The sequence below is a fragment of the Sciurus vulgaris genome (genome assembly GCF_902686455.1).
Source record: "Sciurus vulgaris genome assembly, chromosome: 2".
NCBI classification, from domain to species: Eukaryota; Metazoa; Chordata; class Mammalia; order Rodentia; family Sciuridae; genus Sciurus; species Sciurus vulgaris.
Window position 1 is genome coordinate 26,663,957 of NC_136462.1, and position 26,684 is coordinate 26,690,640.

At 43.5% G+C, this 26,684-nt stretch overlaps 1 protein-coding gene across 2 annotated transcripts in view; it reads right to left on the minus strand.

Moving 5' to 3' along the window:
* Window positions 1–26,684, minus strand: part of ADCK1 (aarF domain containing kinase 1) — a 101,523-nt gene that overhangs the window by 71,147 nt on the left and 3,692 nt on the right. The window lies entirely within an intron of this gene.

Here is a 26,684-nt window from a genome sequence, read left to right on the forward strand (position 1 = left end):
AATTTATAAAAGTTTTGAGGTGTCTGGCCCCAGGTTGAAACCCACTCAGACCGCATGGTCCCCAGAGTGCCTCGGTCCACATTCCACTTCACCACTTAGAAGCTGCTGACCTTGGGCAACTTATGGAGCCTCACTCTACTCCATAATCTATAAAAGGAAGCTAAGAACAGTACCTACCTCACGGGGTTGCTGGGAAGATGAAGCGGGGTGAGGTAATGCATGCGCTCCATCAGCCAGAGCAGGATTTCCACCGTGAGGGAGAACCTGACAGGCAACGCCATTGCGAAACAATCCTTCTTAGAATGGTCACCCCACCGTCACTCTGATTCAGCCTGACCTAAACCCCAGACAATACTCCACCATTACACCAGAAATGGAATTCTTCTTTGGGACTGAAACCTTGAGAAACACCTTGTTCAACATGGAACAGTGACCACCACAGAATGAAGGTGACCACCACTGGGACCCTTCCTGACAAGCCCCTAGCAACAGCCTACCCACAAAAATCCACCCCCCCTCCCCCCTGTAACCTCCCTAAGTGGAACAGTCCCAACCTCTGCTGGGATCCTCCTGCGCAGGTTTGTCCCACATAAACCAGTGTTACCGTTAAGCCACCTCTCCCACCTCTTCATTTCCTTTGTTCAGTTCTTTCCTTACTTCTACACTTATTGTAAGGGAACCTGGAAATTGTTTTCAATCAGGTACAGTAAGATGTATAAACATGGAGAGGATCCACCTCAGGTATTCAGCTGAGTACTGACCTGCAAGTGTACCTGCAAAATCTACCTGAGTCCAGGGAAAGAACAACCCAGGAAGGTCCAAGTTAACAGCATCCTCCACTTACACAGGGCTTGTTTCTACCAACCAAACCAGAAAATTCACACAATCCATGGGGCATTTGTTATCAAACCCAGGAAGGCCTTGCCTTAGTTGTGGGAAATATCCTGAACACCATTCCATTCCCCCAACAAAGAGCAAAAGTAAGACTTGAAAAAAAAATATTTCTAAGTAACTTAACTGTGTCCCAGAACAAACCTCAAGAATATTTATAAGAATACAAAGATATCTAACACCCAAAAATATAAGAGCATAGTATCAGGCATCTTATTAAAAACTTACCAGATAGGCAAAGAAACAGGGAAATATGACACAAAATGAGAAGAAGAAAAAAAAAAAAAAAAGACAATCAAAACCAATCCAGACATAAAACTGATATTAAAATTAACAGAAAATGCCAGGCACAGTGGCACACACCTGTAATCCCAGCAGCTCAGGAAGCTGAGGCAGGAGGATCATGAGTTCAAAGCCAGCCTCAGCAAAAGCGAAGCAATAAGCAACTCAGTGAGACCCTGTCTCTAAATAAACATACAAAATAGGGCTGGGGATGTGGCTCAGTGGTTGAGTGCCCCTGAGTTCAATCCCAGGTGTATACACACACATACACACACACACGCACACACAAATTAGCAGAAAATAACATTAAAGCAGGTATTAATAGCTGTATTTTGTATGTTTAAAAGTTAAATAGAGGGACTAGGGTTATGGCTCAGTGGTACAGCGCTTGCCTAGCATGCGTGAGGCATTGGGTTCAATTCTTAGCACCACATAAAAATAAAGGTCCATTGACAACTAGAAAAAAAAATTTTTTAAGTTAAAAAGAGATGTGAATGATGAGAGGGAGGACAAGAGCTCCCAATGAAACCTCTAGAGATGAAAAGTTTAGTGTGTGAGATTTTTTTAAAATGCACTGGATAAGATTGATGGCAGAGTAGACATTGCAGAAAAAGGATTAGTAAACTTGAAGACCTAGCAATAGAAACTATTCAAAATTAAATACACAGGGTAAAATAATATATTAGTGAAAAGAACACCAGTGAGCTGTGAGACAAATTCAAGCAACATAACATACGTGCAGCTGGAGCCTCCGAAGAAAAGATGGGAGGGGAGGAGAAAACAATATCAAAGAAACACTGGTGAGATTTTTTTCAAATCTGATTTTCAAAAATCTATAAACCAATGGATCCAAGAATCTTTAAAAGCCCCAAGCGCACACACACTCACACACACACGAAATTCAAAGGAACTGTTTTAGTTAGCTTTTTCATCACTGGGACCAAAATACCTGATAAGAACAAAGTTAGAGGAGAAAAAGTATATTTTGGGTCATGGTTTCAGAGATTCGGTTCATGACTGGCTGACTCCATTGCTCTGGGCCCAAGGTGAGGTAGCAGGTCATGCGTGGAGGGTCAGGTGGGGGAAGCTGCTATCCTTAGGGCAGCAAGAACAGAAAGCAAGGGAGAAGGGCCTGCAGGAAAGATGCACCCTTGCAGGGCACAACCCCAGAGACCCACCTTCTCCAGCCCCAGCTGCCCACAGTTACCACCCAGTCAGTCTATTCAAATTAATATGGGGCAATTAGGTTATGGCTCTCATAATCCAATCTTTTCACCTCAGAATATTCCTGCATTTACAGGAGCTTTGGGGGGACGCCTCATATCCAAACCATAACAGGAACCTATATAAATAAGTTGTTCAAAACCAGTGATAAGGGGGGAAAAAATCTTAAGGTATCCAGAGGAAAAGGACACATATGGACTGAGGAACAAAGTTAAGAATGACAGCAGATTTTTCCCTGGAACAGGAAGGAAGGAAGGAAGGAAAGAAGGGAGGGAGGGAGGGAGGGAGGACCCAGAATTCTATACCCTCTGAAAACATCTTTCAAAAACATAGGTTAAAATAAAAATTTTTCAGACATTGAAAGGTGATAGAATTCATTTCCCTGCACTATAAGGAATGTTGAAAGGCTGTCATCAAGCAAAGGGAAAATGATAAAAGAGGAATATGGATCCACATACAGGAATAAAGAAGCCAGAAGTAGGGCTGGGGAGATAGCTCAGTTGGTAGAGTGCCTGCCTCTCAAGCACAAGGCCCTGAGTTTGATCCCCAGCACCAAAAAAAAAAAAAAAAAAAAAAAAGCCAGAAGTGGCAACTTAATGTGTAAATACACAAAATTTTTTCTTATATTTTCTATCTTTAAAGGATAAGTGGCTGCTTAAACAAAAATAATGTGGAGTTCATAACATGTTAAAGCAAAATGTATTGAATCAATTGTATAAAGTTTGGGAAGAAAGACACGGAAGTATACTCGTAAGATTCTGATAGTTGTTGAGGGGTAGAATGTCATGTCAATGTAGGCTGTGACGAGTTAAAGATATACACTACAACTAAAGCAATCATTAAAATAACAGAAAAATTCTAACTCATAAGCCAACAGAGAAGATAAAATGGAACCATGACAATATCTAATTCAAAAAAAGGCTTGAAGGACAAAATGAGGAATAAACAGTAGATAAGACAAATAGAAAGCAAATAGCTAGATGAAAATGACATAAATCTAAACTATCAATAATCCCATTAAATGTAAATGGTCTAAAAACCCCCAACTAAATCAGATGTTGTCAAAGTGTACAAAAAAGAAAGATTCAAGAGTATGCCTATGAGAAATGCTCTTTAAATACACAAACATAAATGGGTTATATATAAAAGGATTAAAAAAGATATATCTTGCCAACACTAGTCAAAAGAAAGCTAAAACAGTTATATTTATATTAGTCAAAATTGATTTTAGAGAAAAAAGCATTACCAGGAATAAAGAAGGTCCTTTCAAAAGGACATCACAAGGACATAAAATCCTAAACATCTGTTTACCTGTCTTAGTCTGGTTTTGCTTCCATACAAAATTCCTGAGGCCAGGTACTTTATAAGGAAAAGAGGTTTATTCAGCTCACGGTTTTGGAGGTCCAAAGGCATGGTATCAACATCAGCTTCTGGTGAGGGCCTCATAATAGAGAGCATCACACAGTAGGAACACAGGTGTTTTAGTCCATTTTCTATTAATGTAATGAAATACCTGAGGCTTGGTAGTTTATAAAGAGTACAGGCTTCTTTAGCTCACTGTTTTCGAGACTAATGAATATAACACCAGCTCTGGCAAGGGCCCTGCTGGCTGCATCATATCACAGCAGATGGCAGCGAGGCAGGACCAAGTGCAAGAGGGAGAGATCACATGGCAAGATGGGAAGCTAGAGAACAGGAGGAGCCAGACTCTCTCCTTCATGCCAACTCATTCCCACAGAAACAGAGTCCCACAAAAACTACTTAATTCCTCTACCCTCAATGACCCAATCACGGTACACTAGGCCCCACATCTTAAATGTCCCACCGCCTCTCAATACCACCATATTGAGATCTAGTTTCCAATACGTGAACACTTGGAAGAGAGAAAGTAAGAGACTGTAGAGGGCCAAGCTTGCTCTTTTCTAACAACCCACTCTCATGGGGACTAATCCACTCCTATAAGACCTAACCTACTCTAAAAGACCAGCACTGAACCCTTCACATGGACATTCACGACCCAACAGCTCCCAGCAGAACCCACTCTTAAAAGTTCCCACGACCATTACATTAGGGACCAAGCTTCAAGCACATGAAACTCTGGAGGATAAACCTATTCAAAACAAAGCAGCACCCAATAATAAAGCTTTGAAATAAAACAAAAATTAATGGAACTGCAAGGAGAAATAGAAAAATCCGCAATTATAGTAAGAGATTTTAATAGACATCTCTCAATAAATTACAGAACAAACAGGGAGAAAATGAGTAACAGCATAAAAGACTTGCATCATAAAACACTGTCGATAACGTGCCCTAATTGGCACTTACAGAACACTCTGTCCAGCAATAGTAGAATATACATTCTTTTCCAATGCAAAAGGCACATTTACCAAGAGACGCCATATTTGGGGCCATAAAGCAAGTCTCAATAAAACTACCAATGCATAAAAAATAAAGTTTCTGACCATAATGAAACCAAATTATAAATCAATAATAGAAAAGTCTCTGGGAGATCCTGAGCCTACTATAAGAAAATGAAGGCCCAACTCTCCACCATGCCAGCTTAGGAACCAACTTCCTCACCCAACTCCTAAAGTGCAAGAAGTGAAATCAAGAATCAGTAAGTGGGATGGTATCAAAATAAAAAGCTTCTTCACAGCCAAGGAAACAATCAAGACCTTGAAGAGAGAGCCTACAGACTGAGAGAAAATCTTTGCCACCTGCACCTCAGATAGAGTATTAATCTCCAGGAAATACAAAGAACTCAAAAACCTTAATGCCATAAAAAACAAATAACCCAATCAAAAAATGGGCAAAGAAACTGAACAGGCACTTCAAAGAAGAAGAAATACAAATGGTCAACAATTACATGAAAAAATGTTCAACATCTCTAGCTATTAGAGAAATGTAAATTAAAACCACATTGGAATTCTGTCTCACTCCAGTCAGAATGGCAATTATCAAGAATACAAATAAAAATAAATGTTGGTGAGGATGTGGGGGAAAAGGTTCACTCATACATTGCTGGTAGGACTGTAAATTGGTGCAACCACTCTGAAAAGCAGTATGGAGATTCCTTAGAAAACCTGGAATGGAACCACCATTTGACCCAGTATCCCACTCCATAGTTTATACCCAAAGGACTTAAAATCAGCATACTACAGTAAAGCAGTCACATCAATGTTTATAGCAGCTCAATTAACAATCACCAAGATATGGAACCAATCTAGGTACCCTTCAACAGATGAATGGATAAAGAAAATGTGGTACATATACACAATGGAATATTACTCAGCCATAAAGAAGAATGAAATTATGGCATTGACTGGTAAATGGATGAACTGGAGAATATTATGCTAAGTGAAATAAGCCAATCCCTAAAAACCAAGGCCAAATGTTCTCTCTGATATGCGAATGCTAACATACAATAAGGGGCCAGGGGATAGAAGCCCATTGGATTAGGCAATGGGGAATGAAAGGAAGGGAGGAGGCATGTGAATAGGAAAGACAGTAGAATGAACCGAACGTAACCTTCCTATGTTCCTATATAAATATACAACCTGTGAAACGCCACATCATGTACAACCAGAAGAATGGGGTCCTAATTAGAATAATTATGCTCCATGTATGTATAATATGTCAAAATACACTCTACTGTCATGTATATCTAAAAAGAATAAAATAAAATTTCAAAAAATAAGAAAATAAAAAAGAAAAATCTCTGGGAACTCCCCAAATATTTGAACACTAAAATCACAGTTCTAAATAACCCATAGGACCAAGGAGAATTAAAAAGTGAAATTACAAAGTGTTTGGAACTGATTTAAAATGAGAATAAAATACAACATATCAGGATTTATTATATTTCCCTAGTACTTAGAGGGAAACATAGTGCTATACACTATACTAGGAAAAGAAGAAAGGTCTCTGATCAATGGCCTCAGCTTCTACCATAAGAAACCAAAAAAAGAAGAGCAAATTAAGCCCAAAGTAATCCAGAAAAGGGAGAACAAATAACAGAATCAATGACGTATAAAACGAGAGAGAAAACTGCAGACAGACTACTTCCCATCTCATTCTGAGAGCAGGGTTCCCCTGACGTCAAAACCAAATGACGATAAAAGCTGTAGGTTAATGTCCACTGTGAACATAGATGCAGAAATCCTTTTAAAAATTAGTAAATAAAATCCAACAAAATAAACAAAGGCTCTGATCTCTCTGCATCCTATCAGGTGGGGCACAATATGGATTTGTCTTCTTCTTGGCAATGGTGACTTTGATCACTTCATTAAGACGGTCATTTCAGGGCTGGGTTGTAGTTCAGTGATAGTGTGTTTGCCCTGTGAAGCACTGGGTTCGATCCTCAGCACCACATAAAAACAAATAAAATAAAGATGTTGTGTCCATCTACAACTAAAAAAAACTTGTTTAAGAAAAAAGATGGTCATTTCATTAAGATGGTCATTTCATTAGGATGGTCATCTACCCAACTTCATTTACATTTACTTCTTTGCCCTTTATGATTAAGTATTTTGTGGAGAAGTACTTCCAGATTTTATAAATTTTCTATCAAATCTTCATTTATTGATTGATTGATTGACATCAGTTTGGACTCGTGGGCTTTTCTCAATGAATGGTCCATTCCCATCACTGTTTATTTAACAACCTAGTTGAGTTATTTTGGCATGTATTCAATAAACTACACATATTTAAAAAGTACAATCTGATGTTTTGACATTTGTGTGTAGCTGTGAAACCATCACTACAATCAAGATAGTAAACGTGATACTTTCTCTCTCCTACTCGCTTGTTTGCTTTCTCCGCCTTGCTTTTCTCTCTCTGGCTCACTCCCTTTCTTTTTTCCTCTCATTTTCTCTCTTACCCTGCAGGGAGACACTCTGTTTGCTTAATAAACTCCCTTATTTGAAAAAAAAAAAAAAGATAGTAAACGTATCTATCTCTTCCTAAAAGCTGCCATGTCCCTCTATAATTCCAGTCCCATCCCTTCACATACCTCTCCTCTCTACACAACCACTGACCTACTTCCTATCAGAACAGACAGAAATTTTTTAGTTTTAAATAAATGGAATCACACAGCCCATACTCTTGTTTTGTCTGGTCTTTTTCACTCGATATAATTGTGCTGAGAATCATCTATGTTGTTGCACATTTCAATAGTTAGTTCCTTTTTCTTGCTGGGTAATAGTTCACCATATGAATTCACCACAATTTGTTTATTCATTCACCTGTTCCTGGAGATACGGGTTGCTTCCGGCCTTGCGGTTTAAGTAAAGGCTTCATTTTTGGGTGGGTAAACGTGCTTAAGAAGAAAATGCCCAAACTGTAGGTACATGGTTGACTTTTTAAGAAATGGCCAAGTTTTTTTCAAGGTGGTTGTACCATTTTACATTCCAACAGAATACAAGAGTTCCTCTTCATCTTCCCAATTCTTAGTACATATGATAAGTCTTTTTTCTCATTTTAGTCACTTTAATAGGTGAAATGGTATCTTATTCAGACTTAACTTCCCTGGTGACTAATAACACTGAGCATCTTCTCATGCATTTATGTGCCATCTCTCTATCTTCTTTGATGAAATTTCTGTTCAAATCTTTTGTCCATCTTTTAATGGATTGTTAAGCTTTATATATTCTATAAACAAGTGCTTTATGAGATTTGCAAACGTCTTCCCTTTCTCTGGTAAAATCTGTCAGAATCAAAATGGAGTCACTTATATCAAACCCTAATTTAAAAAGTAAAGCCAGGAGGCCAAGAGGGAGGGTCCTCATGCCTAGGAACTAGCACCCTCTCTGAAGGGCTCTCATAGCCGTGTGTCTACAATCAAAACTTTTGTCAAGGTCTTCCCAAACTGCAGCTTGCTACGTGAAGCACAGCCATGGCCAGCAGGATGCACCAGAACACCTGCCTGAACTTTGTCTCTGCTAATGGACTAATGTCAACTCCTGAGATAAGACCTTGTGACCAACATTGTCCTGGCTTTAAAATAAAAGTATGTGTATTTCTCTCCTTTGCCCCTGAAAGTTCCCTCTTTCCTTAACCTCCTTGGATATGTCTATGGTCCCCATATGCACACATATTCCAGACTATAATCCTCTGCCACTCACAGTTAAACTCAGAATTCCTTAGAGAAACTCTGCTCGTTATTTAGGCTGACACTCTTTAACAACAGTTTTCAGAAGATGAAGTTTTTAATTTTGATAAACTTTAACACTTCTTGTTTTATGATCATGTTTTTGGTAGTACATCTAAGAAATCTTTGCTTAACCCAAATCACAGTGATTTTTCTTTTGTTTTCTCCTAGAAGTTTAATAGTCTTAGGTTTCACATTTGGGTGTGTGATTTGCTTGGAACCAATTTATACAAATAGTGTGAGGTATAGATCAGTTTTGTATATGAATATCTGCTTGTTCCAGTATTGCTGAACGAACAAATCCTTCTCCACTGAATTGCGCTCGCATCTTTGCAAAAAATTAATTGTCTGTATTGGGGTGGGTCTATTTCTGGACTCTATTCAATTTGTCCAGACCTGACCAGTTTGTCTATCTTAATAGCAATATCATATTGTCTTTATTATGATAGTTTTATGACAAGTCTTAAAATCAGGCAGTGTTAGTCTTCCAACTTTGTTCTTCTTTTTCAGTGTCATTTTCTAGTACCTCTGGTGTTTCCTTAAAGTTTTCCAAATTAGTTTGTCAATTTCTTCAAAAAAAAAAAAAAAAAAGTCTGTTGGAACTTTTTTTGGGACAGTCATTAATTTATATAGATTTACTAGAAGACAATAGACATCTTAACAATATTGAGTGTTCTGACCCATGAACATGGTATGTCTCCCAATTTATTAAGTTTTCTTTAATTTTTCTCACCAATGTTTTGATTCAGATATATCAATTTAGAAATTTCTACTAAGGAATTAATCCAAGATATAGGGATGGGGTAATGCTGTGCACATCATAGTTGTTTATACACACACACACACACACACACACACACACACGTAAATGCAACCTAAAAGTGGGAAAAGGTATTAATTACATTATGAAACAGTCGCACATGAAGTATTCAATTTAAGTGAAGACTTCATAACATGGAAAATTGCTAAAGATAACATAGTAAATGTGTAAAACACTTAATTTTATTGACAACACTATGGATGTAAGGGAACAGGTTAGTACACAGCATATTAAAATTATAATGAGTTCAGACTATTGAAACTGTAACTTTTTCTCAAATCCCTAAATTTTTATAATATAGTTAATGCCTTAATGATTTTTTATTTTTACACTGAGATATAATTCACATACCACAAAATTCATCATTTTATTATATCTGATTCTGAAGTTTTTAGTATATTAACTAAGTTGGAAAATTATCACCAGTATCTAATTCCAGAACATAGAAATTACATTTTATTTTTCAATCCATTATATTATTTTAGTTGCACTTTATAGTCTTTGAAACAAAAGTCTCTGGTCTTCACATAAATTAATGTGAATGTTCAAATATTATGATTTCCCTATCATCTAATATTTTACTAACTTAATAAAATACTTAATACTTTCATGTAATAAAATGAGGATTGAACTTACATTACCAAATGCCTGTCAGTCCAGTGCAAGTACCAACAGTTCCTTGATTTATAATTTTCACATATTCTCTGTAATCATTAGTCTATATTTGAATTGTTGATTCACTCTACCAGCCCAGGATAAACCCTTGCTTGCATGGGAAACAAAATCTTGTCCATCACATGCTCTGTAATAATGGTCCTCATAGTGAATGCACCATCCTTTACAATGTATTAAACCTTTCACACACATCACGTCCCCAGATCCAGGAAAGAGCCTTTGAGGTAGTTACTATCATTTTTCCCATTGCACCAATGCAGGAACAGAGGATCAAAACAGTTTGGGCCTTGCCAAGATGACTCAGTCAGTACACAGTAGATCCAGGATTTCAGTCATTGTCTTCCAACTCCAAATCCCTCGATCTTTCTACAAGACTCTGCCCCCTCCACACTATTAAACACCCTCATGAGTTAAAAGGAACCAGTGTCTGGTGCCTGCTATGGGCTCTCCAGCACCAGCTGTTTCCCAGGCCTGGGCCACACACTGAGCTCCCTGGATCTGTTCCAGTAAGCAATGACACTGAGATTAGGAACAAATTCATTAACACACAGGGGTCCAGAAAGCACTTGTCCTACAAACGGAGATGGGAAACTGCTGGGAGAAGGAAGGGAAGGAGGCCCAGAAGGCATGAGGTTCCCAACAAACGGACAAGGCCAAAAGATGGTGCAGCCCAGGGAGGCAAGTTTAGGAAGGGGCCGGACACGGGCCACCGTGGGAAAAGGGGAGCAATCTTCCACGATAGTTCCAGAAGTCCCCCTGGTGTCATGGGGCACTGAGCTGGTTTCTGCAGGATGTAAAGTCTACCTCCATGCTCTCCCCACCCACCACTTATTCAAGGCAAGAGATGGGAGGACCCTCTGGTGGTGCAATGTGGAGAAACACAGCATTTACATATCCAGCACCGCCTCGTATTTGATCACCCAAATAGTGGAATTTTTCATCACCAAATTGCAAACTCTAGGAGTACTTCAAACCCAGAAGATTCTTGAGCATTCCATAGGGAAGAAAGAGAAGAAGGAAGTTCTGAATGAATCTCTAAGAGATACTGCAGAGAAAGTGAACATGGGAAGATTCTATGTATGTTTCCAGCAAAAATCTAAAAGGACAACACAACAGAAAAGTAACATTCTAATTGGCAATTAACAGTGATCAAGTATAGTAGTTCTTTATCTGCAGTTTTGTTTTTTGTAGTCTCAGTTACAGTAGTCAAATATGATCCAAAAAACTTCCAAAATAAATAGTGTACACATCTTAAATTGCGTGCCCTTCTGAACAGCGTGGTGAAATTTCACATTGTCCTGCTCCATTATGCCCTGGATGTGAATCATTCCTCTGCCCATTGTATCCATGCTGTATAAGCTACCTACCCACTAGTCACTTTGTAGCCATCTTGGTTATCAGATCAACTGTCACACTGTGTTTGTCTTTAAATAACCCTTATAAAACTTTATAATGGTCCTAAAGTACAAAAGTAGTTATGCTAGCAATTCAGATATGCAAAAAAAAAAAAAGTCTTAAAGTGATTCTGTTAAGTGAAAAGGTGAAAGTTCTTGACTTAATAAGTAAAGGAAAAAAGTGTGTGCTGAGATTGGTTAGATCTGCAGGCCAATAAAATATTTTGAGAAAGAGAAACCATATTCACATATCCTTTGCTACAATCCATTGTTATAATTATTCTATTGTTAATCTCTTACTAATCAATAAATTTCAATGTTGGTATATTTAATAGGAAAAAACACGTATCTATAAAATCCAGTACTATCATTAGTTTCAGGCATGAAAACTGGAGGTCTTGAACCATATCCTCCAGAGGTAAAGAGGAGCTACTGTACTTACTATGTAGTAGATGAAAAAGCTATGGCTTAAAAAGATTAAATAAACTGGACAGGGCATACAGCTGATTAGTGGCCAGAGCTAGGATCAGAACCAAGGCAGTTTAAGACCACAATGGTCTCTAACCACAGGGAAATGCTTCTTAGAATATCTTCATACTTCTTACCCCAATTAGAATGGCAATTATCAAGAACACAAGCAACAATATGTGTTGGCGAGGATGTAGGGAAAAAGGTACACTCATACATTGCTGGTCGGGTTGCAAATTAGTGCAGCCACTCTGGAAAGCAGTATGGAGATTCCTCGGAAAGCTTGGAATGGAACCACCATTTGACTCAGCTATCCCGCTCCTTGGCCTATACCCAAAGGACTTAAAATCAGCATTCTACAGAAATACAGCCACATCAATGTTCATAGCTGCTCAATTCACAATAGCCAGACTGTGGAACCAACCTAGATGTCCTTCAATTGATGAATGGATAAAGAAACTGTGGCATATATATACAATGGAATATTACTCTGCCATAAAGAATGATAAAATTATGGCATTTGCAGGCAAATGGATGAAATTGGAGAATATCATGCTAAGTGAGATAAGCCAATCTCAAAAAAACCAAAGGACAAATGATCTCACTGATAAGCGGATAATGACACATAATGGGGGGTGGGAGGGATTAGTGTTAGGGTTAGGGTTAGGTTTAGGGTTAGGGTTAGGGAGGGGGGCAAGAATGGAGGAAGAAAGGACTGTATAGAGGGAAAAGGAGGGTGGGAGGGGTGGGGGGAAGGAAAAAAATAACAGAATGAATCAAACAACATTACCATATGTAAATTTATGATTACACAAATGGTATGCCTTTACTCCATGTATAAATAGAGAAACAACATGTATCCCATTTGTTTACAATAAAAAAAAAGAATATCTGCATACTTCAGGGCAGGGGTGGGGCTTAGCACTTAGCATGTTGCAAGGCCCTGGGGTCAATCCCTACCCCCCCTACACACACAAAAAAAAAAAAAAAAAAAAATCTGCATACTTCAAAAGAAAATGTTTTCACCCAGGTCTCAAGGAACCTGGGTTCTGGGTCAATTCTACCAACTACCGTCCCTACTTATCTGATCCTGAACAAATCATTTCAGCTTTCTGGACCTCAGCTGACTCATTTATAAACAGAGCAATTGAACAAATCAGGAACAGCAAGTGTGTGCATCTGTGCTTCTCCTTTATCACCACACCCGTGGCAAAACCAGACATCACTAATCAACCACCAAATGCACTCACTGAGCCCGGAGGAAGACCCACTTATCACTATCAGATAAAACCTCTTTGTTCTCCCAAAGCTAAGATGATTTCTAAGATATATTCTGACTGAAAACCTACAATGCTGTTACTAGGGTTCTAGAGACAAATTTTTAATTTTAGCCCCAACTCCCAGTGGACTGTTGCCCTTGTGCCTCAGTCTTTTTGCTGCAAGACAGACAGTGATACACTCACATTATGCAGTCAGCTCCACTCTCTCCCCCGCCCACCATGAACCCCCTCCAAGCCGATGCCCAGTGTGAGTAACCCAGACTGGACCCACTCTTAACATGGTGCTGGGGCCCTCTCTCCCCTTGTCTCCAAAAGGGGGACCAACAGAGAAGAGATCCAAGGTCAAAGCTCCTGACAGACAGGATGAAGGGGTATAGGTTCCCCTGCAGTAAGCACTGTGTCTTCCAAAAGGAAAACACTCCCTCACGGTGGAAACCCAGGAAATCATGATCCCTGAACCTCAGCAGGAGTTTCTCTACCTCTTTCTAGGATTAACAACTAACCTAGACCAGAGTTCTTTGAAATGGGACAGATTTTATTTCACTGAGGTCCATCCTAAATGGAAGGCTACAGGAGAGGGGATTTAGGAAGGGCAGTTGCTGGTGGCTGGGAAAACTTACTGAATAAAACAGGCTAAACGGTTGTCAGGGATACTTGCATTTTACTAGGGAACAGAGTTTTAGGCCAAAGGAATTACTCTCTCATGGTGGAATTACAAGCAATCAACAATGATTTAGAGAGATATTAAGCAAGGAAAGTTGTTCCAGCATCCCTGAAATCCCAACAAATGAGTAACGTGGCTGTGCTTGTCCTCGGCAAACAGCAAATGAGTACAAACTCAAGGAATTAATAATATTATTACTGGCAACTTCTGACTCTGCCTGACAGTGGGCAAGCCTACCGCCACACAGACAAACCCAGATGCTCACGGGAGCCCAGGACACGTACTCTCCAATCTGGAAAGCATCCATTTAGGAACCTAGTTGCCAGAAAAGCTGAGAGAACCCTTCCCTCCATCTGCCCCTTAATCACACGCAACGAGAAGATGCATAATTAATTTGTTCTCAACAGTTGTTCTGTGGCTGGAAGAGTGAGGGCATTTCTGGAATGGCAATTACAGACCAGAAACACAAATGTGAGGCCCCGAGCAGCAGCATCCACCCGGACAGCCCGCTTCCCTCTCCCCTGCCCTCTCCTGCTTGCTCAGGTCACAGGCCTGGACACGGGACAGGAGGCTTCTTCATTTCCTCTCCGCCTTGTGCTCTTGGGGCTGGTGGGGAAGGATAGAAAATAAACCCTGAAAGATACAGGCAAGGAGGTCTCACTGCTGGCAAAGAACCAGATGAGGTGCACTGTGAAGATCAACACGCAGGGCATTTGGGGAACAACTGACCACATGCAGGAATTAGATGAAGTCAAAGGGCTCCCGTTAATTTCATAATGATATTATGATCACTTGGAAAATTATCAGCATTTAAAGGTGCATTCTTAAATCCCAGGTGAAATGCTATGATTTCCATGATTGACTTTAAAATTCTTCTGCAGTAAATGAAAGAAAGAAAGAATTATGGTAACATATTTTAGGTCTAAGTGCCAGGTATGAGTTCATCAAATTATCCACCCTCTGTGCTTTTTAATTACATTTGGGGAATTTTTCATTTAGAAGTTTTGTTTTCTTAAAGACCTGACAGCAGATCCCAGACCACAGTTCCCCACCCTGCAACTGTGGCCCAGGAGACACCGAGCTCCACCCAAGCCAGCCTTGCCTCTCGCCTTGTCTCATATGCCCCGTTGTTCACTCCACTCTGTCATGCTGGCCTCCTTCCAGGTGCTTGAACAGACCAAGCTCATTGCCCCCCAGGACTTTTGGACTTGCAGCTCCCTCTTGCCAGGGCCCTGCCCTGCACTTGGAAAGGGCCCACACTTGTGGTTTAATGCTCTACCAGCACCGTGGACGTCAGAGCGCTGCTCCTGTCCCCCAGAGATGCCCACGTCCTAATCTCCGGAACTCACACGTATGCTGCCTTACGTGACAAAGGGAAAATCAGGTTGCAGAAGAAATCTAGGTTGTTAACAATCAAATGACCTTGAAATAGCAAGATTATCCCAGAAGACCCAGGTGGGCCCTGGTAATCACCAGGGCTCTTGTCAGTGGAAGAGAAAAGCAGAAGAAGCCAACCAGAGAGAGCAGTGTGAGAACGGGTTGATGTTGCTGGCTTTACAGATGGAAAGATGCTGGGTGCGGTGGCACACGCCTGTAATCCCAGCCTGAGGCTGAAACGGGAGGATCACAAGTTCAAGACCAGCCTCAGCAACTTAGCAAGTCCCTGTCTCAAAATGAAAATTAAAAAGAACTGGGAATGTAGCTCCACAGCACAGCACCCCTAGGGTCAACCCCAAGTACTCTTTGGGGTGGGGTAGGGTGGGGAGGGAGTGTTGGGTGGGGCAGGTAGAGAAAGGGCCATAAGCCAAGCCTCTAGAAACTGGAAGAAACAAGGAAATGAATTCTCCTCCAGGAGAATATGGCCTTGCAGACACCTTATTTTGTCCTGAGAAGAATCACTTCAAACTTCTGACCTCCAAAACTATAACATAGATAAAAAATTTGTATGTTTTAAGTCATTAAATGTGTGGTAACATGTTACTGTGACTATAAGAAACTAATACAGCAGCTGCCTTAAAAGTCTTGATTTTGTTTTTGGATTGGAGCTTCCTAAGTGGAATCTGACGGGACAGTGGCACATACGCCAGGAGACTCAGCCCAGCTCACAAGCAGTCCCTCCTCCTCCAAATGGGTTCCTGGCTGCCCCGTGCCCACGCAGGGCCCTGGCTCCCCCCAGACCCCCACCTCCACCCTGAGATCCCTGCAGCTCTCTGCCAGGGTGGCAGCCAGGCTCCGTGGAAGGGAAGGACCGCGTCCTCCCACTGTCCATCATCCCAGCAGGGGGCCTGGTCTCCGGCTGGGGAAGGTCAGGGTCATGCAGGTGCCAGGCGGCCTCCATCCCCAACCACAGCTAGAATTACCACAGCAAGCTCCAAGGTACGCGGCAGGGACCTCTCACCACCCCCAACCCAGATCCTGAGCGCTTCCCAGCCTGGAGGGTGCCGTCGCCCCGTCTGTGGGTTGCGGTGGGAGGGCCACAGAAAGGGCACCACCGACCTCCCCAGCCCAGGGCGGCCACATTGTCACTTTGCACCAGCCGCCCTGAAGGACACAGCCAGCCCTGCCTCTCCTGGGACAGGCTCCGCCCTCTTCGTTCCCCGGTTCTTAGAGGATCACTTTTCAGATTCAACTAGAACATCCACGTCAGAGGCCCTTCCCCTGCCCCACTCCAGTTGCTCTTCACCCCCTGACTACAATTTATCTCCTTTAGGGCGCTTAGCAAGAGCTGAAATTACCTCCTTACTTTCCTCGCTGATTCACTGAAAAGCCACCGCAGGCCACCACTGTTGTTCTAAGTGCACAGACTTAAAAAGCGAGCAAAAGACTGTGCCCCTGCCCTCCTGGCACAGATGATCTTGTTAGTTCCATGGATTGTCATCTCTTGTCCCCACAAAAACAGACCATTAAAGGGCTAGGGGTGTAGCTCAGTGATAGCGTGCTTGCCTAGAGGTATGAGGCTCTGGGTTTGAAATCCCCAGCACCATGCACACGAATGAAAGCCACTATGTGCCCAGCACTCCACACAGTGGCCGGCACATAGTAGGTGTTCAATAAGTCATTGAGGATCAATTGGGTATGTGAATAGTGGTTTAGATGTTCCACACTGTGGCTAGGCACGGCACAGAGGAAACCTGCATTACATTGATGGTAGGGAGGAAATCTGTTCCATAAGCAAAACCTTGGAGAGGAAGACAGGCCTAAAGGCAGATTGGTGGGGAGAGGCTGTACCCCAGTTCCCAAGCCACCTTGCCTGGAATTAGCCCCACATATGTACTACTGCTATCAGTCAACAGTTTATCTGTACATTTGAGTGAAGTTATTCTGCTAATTGGACATATGTCTCATGTTCTACAAGGAAACATCTATTTTTAAAAATAGACGTAGGGATAACAGGCAAGAGCTTTGAGGGTAGTTTTATTCAGGAGTGGATTTTAATTTGGTAGAAAATAGCAGCTTGGGGCCAAGACAGTGAGAAGCAGGAAATCAAGAGCAGGCTATTAGATGACTGCTGTCAACAAGCGCCGCCACCACCCTCTCGGCTGCAGGGTGCCTTCGTCAATCTGTTGTTCCAGCCCGGCCCTCGCTCTACTCCGGCCGCTCCAGTGACTCCCACGTTGGGGATGTGGCCACTGAGGCAAGAGAAACACATCTTGTCCCAGCAGGGGCCTGGGGTTCAACCCAAGCTCAACTTCAGAGGGTTGAATGCAACCCCAAAAAAGATATGCCCATGTCCTGACCCCTGACACCTGCGACTGGGACCTTATTTGGAAAAAGGGACTCTGCAGATGTAATGAAGAACCTTGAGACCATCCTGGATTATCCAGGTGGTCCCTAAATCCAAGGACAAGTGTCATGAGGAAAAGAAGACGGAGGAAGACGTTGGAGGGGGAGAGCCACAGGAATGCCTGGATGTGCCAGGAGCCAGAAGAGGCAAAGGGCTCTTCCTAGAGCCCCTGCAGCAGCTCGGCTCCCACGCCACTTTCATCTCGGACTCCTGGCCTCCAGAATCATTCTCTACAGGAGCACGCAGGTCTGCTGTAGTGAGCCAATTGGTGGTGATTTGTTACGACAATCACAGGAAATTAATACGCTCTGTGATTGGCTGTGGATTCCTGAGCAGATCACGTAAATGGTCTGTGCCTGTTTCTTTCCTCTGTAGCATGGGGTTGATAACAATGGGGTCTGACCCGCAGGCTGGCCACGAGAGTTAAAGAGAGCCTTGGCATAGCACTGTCCTGCGAGTACTGCTCAGTAAACACAAATGCCCCTGCTTAGCACCAGAAGCCACCGGGGCCACTCTCAACACTGTGACTTTCCAGGCCGCACCCCAGAATCACTGACAGCGCATCTAGCTATAGGGTCCAGGGTTCTGCTCCCAGGGGACTGGTGGTCTGACAGATTGAGAACCACCAGGGTGCTGTCAGAGTCTCACCTCTATGCCAGACGCTGAGGCTCTCCTGTTTCCGGAAAGCTGCCCTCCTGAATTCAGAGTTCACAATGTCCTCACTAAGCCATACCAGTAGTAAGCGAGCCACAAGGAAGTCCTAGCTCATGCCTGCCCTGAATCCCTCATCATATCACTTCACCTCACTTCCCTTCAATCTCCTCTGCAGAGGTGGAAGCACGCAGTCCAGGGCAACTGTGGGGACTTTTCAGAAGGCAGAGCAATCAGGAACAAGCCCATGACAGTTAATCTGGGACAGTGTCTGTGATGGGCAAGAGCAGGGGGAAGCAGGGTTTCTCTAGATCCTGCCCCGCTAAGTGCACTGGGTGCAGGCTAAGCTCTGGGCACAGCACTGACCCTGGGGAGCAGGGAAACCTACAGAACCTGGTGGCAGGGGCAGGGGGAGAACAGCCCGGTGGCAGCAGGAAGCCAGCCCCATGTCTCCAGGAAAAACACAGAGGTGAGGGCCACAGACACACGGAACTGGCTCACAGCAGCACTCATGCAATGAGGAGGGAGAGACAGCCGGCACAGGGCCACAGCCCCCTTCCCAGAAACCCAGAGGGATGTTTTCTTTCCTTACAACCACAGCCTTCAGAAAGGGATCACTGCTTCAGAGCAGCAGAAGCAGACCCCACCCTATCAGGCATCTCTGAGCCTGAAGCAGAAGCAGGAGATAAGAGCAGGAGAGTAAGGCAAGAGCAGAGAAGAGCTGGAGAGCGTGGCCAGAGCCATCGGGGAGAGATCAAGATAAAGGCCCATGTGAGTCAGAGTGCGGCCCGGCACCTGCTGCAGCCAGCGCAGGCTTGGCTCCCAACCTGCAGCCCTGACCGGTAACAAGCAAAACAAGTACAAGAGGCAACTTCAGGTAGCACCACAACATTTATTAGCATATGCATCAGACAGCCTGAGAGAGAACTGTCAGAACTGTAATTTCACAGGTATTTTGCTTGAAACGAAACCAAATAAGGAGAAAAGTCGACAGAATAGAAAAAAATAGAAATACCTGAAGAGCTGGTTAAAGAGAAGTATGTGGCCATGATAATGAACTCCAGACAGAGCCTGTCCTGCCTCCGCAGGAAGAAGGCTGGGAAGAGGAACCCAGTGGCTACAATTGTACAGGTCAGGTATTACTTCTGAAATTTGGCAGTTGCAAGGGTGATCACTGAATTACTTTTTATACATTTTCTTAGGTGTGACGAATACAGGTGTGCGCAGATATGGCAAAACAGGACACTGTTCTTAGTCACAGTACACAGGCTAACAAGTCTAGACAAGCAAGAGGGTGACCGGCCTTTCCTCGGTTATGTGGGACCTACAGAGAAGCCACCACAGTGAGCCCAACCTCCAGGGGAAGCTCCAGTCACAGCACATTGTGCCCTGGGACGAACACTGCTTGACCCCACCCAGACCATACCAAGGCCCAATAACTCGCAATTCCAGAATTCTCCCGGAATCAGAATGGCTTTGGGGCTGGGGCCACTGCAGAGAACTGCACAGGTCTGCAAAGCTCAGAAAGGTTTGGGTATGCGGAAAGCCAAAATGGAGGTGCTGGACCCAATCACAGACTGCCTCTCTCATCCCAGAAGCCTGATCCTTAGACGACCCAACCAGAGCACATTAAATTGCAGCTCATGTCCCTGCAGAAATTGTCACAAACTCTGAGAAATACAGTGGCCAAGATAGCAAGGATGCAATCTCCCTCCTCCTCTACGCAGAACACGCGCAGGCAAGCGTCCCATGATGACAAATGAAAGCAGCAAGCTGAGGGGCACCGTGTGCGAAAACTCACTGAGAAGCCTCCACATCGAGCCGGCAGAACCAGGGCCCAAGAAGACAGCTCCCATGGCCCCAGAGGAGGCCCACCCAAGCGGCTCCCGCTCATGCTCCTACTGGCTGGGAGATGGTGGCTGGCAGGGGTCAAAAGCAACGATTCCAGACCAGAGACCAGAAGACAGACAAGACAAATCTGACCTTCAGCGGCTGGTGATGCCATGCCTGCCTCCACTCCCCACAGCCCAGCCGGGGAGCGACTTGAGGGCAGAGGTCAAGTCTGGTTTCCCTTTGCATCCACTGAGCCCCACATGCAGCACCTGGCACAGAGCAGGCTCAGTTCAAGTTGGCGGAGGTAATCGATGGATGGAAGAATAATGAAGCAAAGTCCTGGATTAGACAGGACACTTCCCAGGTTCAGAGACTATTCCTGAAGAACTAAGATCCTTAAATGCTTTTTTTATTTTTGGTCGGGGGGCAGGGGTCGAGGGGTACGAGGGATCGGACCCAGGGGTACTTTACCACTGAGCTACACCCGCAGCCCTTCCCATTTCATATTTTGAAACAGGGTCTCTCTAAGTTGCCCAGACTGGTCTCGAATTTGCCTTCCTTCCACCTCAACCTCCAGAGTAGCTGGGATTGCAGGCGTGCACAGCTGCGCCCAGTTAACACTTTCTGAATTACCGTACCTTCGCTGGGGGAGAGGAGAATTATTTTCAAAGCTGACGGTTGTTCAATAGCTGAAAAGTTGGAGTCCTTTCTTTAAACAAAGAGCTTGGCTCTAACCAATTCCTTTGGAGGAGGTACGAGCCCCTCTATTGGAGAATATGAATGCCAAATGCCAAATGAATTAACTATTGGGCTGAATAACTAAATGAGGAAAGGAACTTCAGAAGGAAGCTTGACAGCCCTTCTTCCTCCTCACCTATGCTTCCCAAGCCCACCCCAGGCAGCAGCTCAGCCTGATTCAGACCAGAAGCACAAGGTGGGGCGACTCCAGCGACAGCCAGTTGGCAAAAGCTGCCACACCGGCACCTTGGCCTCCACGTTCTACCTGGAGAACATGGTGCTTTCCCCCAGGTTCTAAGCAGATGAACGAGCAGGTGACAGAGCAGAAAGCGCAAAGAACCTGAGACTGGGCAAGACCTGAATGCTAAAATCAAGCACAGGGTAAGAGGGGAGGCTAACGAACGGAACATCTGCCCATTGAAGCATGAGCGAGCTGAGACCCATGTCTCAAGTTCAAAGGAGCCTCTGTAGACAGAGTCCCACCACCCCTGAACCCTTCCTCTACACCTCTGACCCACATCCTATGGTCAGAAATGGAGTTCCTTTTGCCCCCAAACACCCTACCATATCCCATGGTTCTGAAGGGTGACAGCTTCTGGCCCCTCCCTCTAACTGCACATTTCAGTAATGTCAGAATTAATGTCTCATACTCAAACCCAAAAAGTGTATGTTGCAACCAAGGTCACGTGTAAAAGTTAGTAGCACTGCAGGGGCACCAAAGGTTCTTACAACAAACCTGGAGCTACTTCCCCGTCACAGTGCTGCTGGTGAACCCCCGTCCCAAATGCTATGAAAGCATGTGGAGCGGGCCTTGGGGACCAGATGCTGCCGACCTCTCTCTTCCCTCCCTCCTCTGTGTGGGAGGGGGAACCACCCCTTGGACTGCTGAGTTGGGAGAAGAAATAGGATGCTGGGTTCACCTGCTCCGCTCCCCTCCCACTCTGGGATCTGCTTAATGGCAGAGCTCTGGTGTGCAGCTCTCCCTGCCCTAAGAGGCTGCCACCATCTGAGAGCCTTGCCCAGAACGCCCTGTGCCTACGTAAGAAAGTCTGTCAAGTCTGGGGGTGAAGTTCAGCAAGCCCACTTGATCCGGACCCAAACCACACGCTCCAGCCCAGCATTTATCAGTAACGGAGTTGACATTGGGACCTCCACCTGCCAGCGCTCTGTATCTCCGTGGTTCTGCTTCTCAGGCAAGGGGGGAAAAGGTATTAACCATAACCTCCCCAAGTTCAAAGATTAAGTACTGTAGTAACTAACAAGACACACACGCATACCCCGGCCCTGAAGCAGCTCATCACAGGGGCCTACTTGGTAACAAGAATTTGAGTTCAGCCAAAGGCTTCATAGTTGCAGTGCATTCAAGGTCCCCTTTGGATGAGGAAGGAAATGGCATTCATTCTCATTCTCATACACTCATTCTCCTGTCTGTCTGTCTCTCTCTCTCTCTCTAGTGCGCTCTACCCATTGTCTGACATATAGTATTGAAAAACTATTCAATAACTGATACCTTTAAGCATTCTCATTCATTGAAGGCTTAATAGAACCATACTTGAGAATTTTCCATGATTCCCTCCTCTCTGTGCTAAGAAGCTCAGCCTCATGAACTGGCTCTAATTCTACTTACCAATACACCATTTCACTCAACCATACCTGTCCTCAGCAACATTGAAATAAGCTCTGTTCATCATGGACAATCCCCAAAATCTTCCCATCAATATCAGTCAGAATCACTTTATCCTCAATGCTATGTTTCAATTGTACCCACCTCTTCAAACTTGGCTTTAATATCACCTCAATTTGTCCCTCCTCGCTCTTTTTAAGCCACTCTACCCTTGTATGCCTCAGAGGTCTTGAGTATCTTAGGGTGTACTAGAGTTAAACAAATAAGTGAATATTTTATAGATAATAGGATGTAGGTTTTTCACTGTCAAAGAAAGAAGTGATACATAAGGAAAGGGAGAAAGCTAAAATGGACTCTGTGGTGTTGGACTAGAATTGGAGATATAAATGTGAACTCAGGGCTTTTTAATAGAAAGATAGATGCATGTGTGTGCATGAGTTCATATACATGCATGTTTCCAACTCTATTTCCAAGCAGAGCTTGAAAGCAATGGCATCCCAGTAGCAATGAGCATCCCTAGCCTCCATGTCTTGGTTTCTAATTACCATTCTCCAACAAAAGGAACCAGGGCTACACGGAAAAGTGACCAATTCCAGGGCTGAGGCAAGGAAAATACAAGATGAGCCTGGCACATCTAGTGGCCCCAGAAAGTAAGATAGCACTCAAAACTTAATGGGAGCATATCAAAATGACACAGAAGTCAACCTGAAGGAATTCCCAATGACCAAAGCTGCAACCACTTGAGCAACAAAATAAGTAATGATTGCTTTGGCTATCAAGGGTAAGGGTTCTCTGGGTTACATCTGGGACATACAACCCACAGAACATGATAAATACCCATGAGTACATACAGATCAAAATAATTCAATAACTAGGGAAAATGGAAAGTTCTTTCTTATAGAAGAATTCTTCCAATGAATAAATGTGGAAGCAATGGGGAAAACAGGAAATCATTAATTTGTCCATTAAATGATAAAGAGCCACAGAGGCAACCCTGTGCTTCTGGATCTCATCTCCAGAGTAAATAATCCACAACGTCTGAGTACGTAAAGTCTCTCCCCTCCATTCTTACAAACGCAGATGGAACACTGACACTATTTCACAGATACAGAAGTAGAGGTGCTCAGCCACGAACAAGGAGCTAAAAAATCCAGCTCCGGGTTCAAATGGTTCAAATTCAACCCTGGATCAGAATATTCTCCCCTTGAGTTATTGGTCCTCCGTGATTTATCAAAATTCTAATCATGTTTCAAAATCTAGTATACTTCTCCGAGAGTCTCCAAGAGTATTATCGGAACTCATTTGGTTGCAATTAACAGTAAACTCAAACTACTTTAATGAAAAAATCAGAATTTCCTGGCAGACACACCTGAAGGAGTTGGGCTAGTGGCAGTCCAGTCTCAGGTTCAGCAAGCTCTAGGGACTCGAATCTCTTTGCAGTATCAGTCCCACTCATAGACAGGCTTTCCCCTCACAGTGACGACTGTCAGCAGCTCTGAGCCTACGTTCTGTATATTCAACTAACCCTACAGAAAAGGGAGAGCTGCTACCCTAAATAAAAAGTCTTGGACCTTATGTTCACTGGCCAGAAGTGGCTCAGATGCCCACCTTTGCATCAACTTCTAGGACCAGCAGAATGGAATCCACCAATTAATTAATTGCCTGACTAACAAGGATGGGGTGAGTCATACTGAAATCTCATACGGTGTGTATGAGAGAGGATGTTCCCCAAAGGCAATTCTGGATACTGTTCCCCACAATACGAATGGCTCCCCAGCTGCAAAATCAGCAAATATCCACTACATTTCAACCCCTTGGTCAGAATCCACTCCATCCTGCAACCTCCCATCGTCTGCCTGGACATCTACACCAGCAATGGCTTCCTTCTGCTTTATGGATGGACCAGGTCACACGAGTCAGTTTATGAGCATCCTGGGCATTAGAAATCTAGTTCTCCAAGACACCCGAGCCCCCTTTCTCACCCCCAGCTGCCTATTAGAGTACCACAGTGCCCCTACTTCTTCAGGTAGGCTCCCCACCTGAATGCAGAGCTGAGTCACAGAGAGCCCAATCTGCTGGTGCCCACCTTGAAATTGTTTCTTGAAGTCACTGCCTGTCATGCTAGTCTCTTGGCTCTGACAAACTCTGGAAGCTGGAGATGCTGCTTGACAGGTGAGATAATTATGTTTTATCTTCTGCTCATTCTTTTATCAGCCATGATGATGAGAATGGATAAGCACTCCAACGGAAGAAAACACTCCCGCAGTATGTAGCGTGCTCTTTCGTGCCAGCCAGTTTCCCCTTCCCAGGCACGATTCGTGCAGACCAGCCTATCCCCTGTTATCTGGTGTACCCAGCCACCCTGTGCTGCCCTCTCATCGAATGCCAGGCTGCACCTTCCTTACCACATCCTCAAAGCTGTCAACTTGTCCAGGAGCTGCAGCACCACCGTCTTTCGGGTGACCTACACATCGACAGGCAACTGTCTTCACGACACCCAGAATGGCCCTTTCGGCACAGTCTCCAAGGCAGAGGCCTGGCCTGTGTCCTGGCCTGGACCTCTCTGCAGAATGTCACTCTGGTGGGTTCCAAGTTCAGATAGAGAAAAGAGATGGGGAAAAGCAGGGGGCTTTAAGTCTCAAAGGCAGGTGCTCCTAAATGCTCCCATAAAAACCAGTATTTCATTCATTCATTTGATCGACAACCTTTACTGAGAACCAACTGTGTCCAGGGTATTCATGAGTGGGGCAGACTTGGAGAGACAGCACAAGAGTCTGTTCCCCACAGAGTATGCCTTCTAGGAGACATCTCTGATTTTCAGATCTGCTTTACATTTCACAAGGACTGTCTCAGGCATTATCTACATAATCCTCAGTAAGTGGTATAAGGATCTCTAGAGACAAGGAAAAGGGCCATTCCAAAAGGCTAGATGACCTTCCCAAAGCCAAGGGAAACTCAGGTGTTCTGACTACAAACCGTTTACTCTTTCTGGGGTGTCTCCAAAAGCAAGGAACTAGCAGGGTATAAACTGCCATTCAAACAGACATCAAATTGACTCAGTTCTAAGCATCATTGCTAAATATAGGACATACAAAAGGAAAGGCCCAGTAGTCTACAAAGAGAGAACAACATGTAACCGACTTATCTGTAGCAGGAATAAAGATAGAGTGATTAAATGAAAATAGGAAGATGTCTCTAGAAAGACTCACAAAAAGTAATGATTGCTTCCAGGCAGGAAAATTGGGTAACTGAAGAACAAGGGTAGAAGGGTCATTTTATCTGTTTCAAATATTGTGTATTTTGAATTTTGTACCATTTATATGTATTTCCTGTTAAACAACACTTTGAGGATATAATCAGACAAATCTTGAATGCTGAAAATTCTACAGGATAAATAATCTGGTTACTTCAACAAGAAAATGGCTAAATAAAATAAAAAAGGGAGAGGAAATGTTGCAGACTTTAGAAGATTTAGGAAATGCCAACCAAATGCAATACATGTACCTTGTGTGGATCCAGACTGGAACAAAAAATATACTCTACTGTAATATATAACTAAAAAGAACAAGTAAAATTTCTAAAAAAATTATATTTGGGGGGCAAGGGAATTTTGAACATGAACTTGTTGTTAGAGGCTATTAAGGAATTGTTAATCTTGTTAGGTATGATCACAGTATCATGATTATGTTTTTTTTAAAGTTCTTATCTATTAGAAATGCATACTGAAGTACATACAGATGAAACAATATAATTTCTCAAGCTAGATGACGGTTCCATGGGAGGTCATTATACTGTTTTCTCTACTCCATAATGGAAAACTTAAATAAAAACTGATAAACTCATTATCCCATCCATAAAGTGTGTCTGAGAAGGAAAGCATCACAGAGAGGAGGTCCAAACTGAGTCCAGAAGGATGACTAGTCATTTCCTAAGGACAAAAGGGCATTCCAGGCTGAGAGGACCACCTGAGCAAAGATGTGACAATCTATCACAAACCTCTCTCCCTGGGAGCACTATATGTACGCTTGGCCTCAGGCTCAACCTACTTCCCCCCAAAACGCCCCCTTAGGTGAGCCTCCAACTCTCTGGAATAGCTAGGTGACAAATCCATGTCAGCTCCCCTGTTCCAAGTGAAGTGAGATCATGAGGTTGACGGCTCCCCTCCTCCAAGAGGCCCTACGTAGCCTTCAGAGGACAGGGAGGAGGAA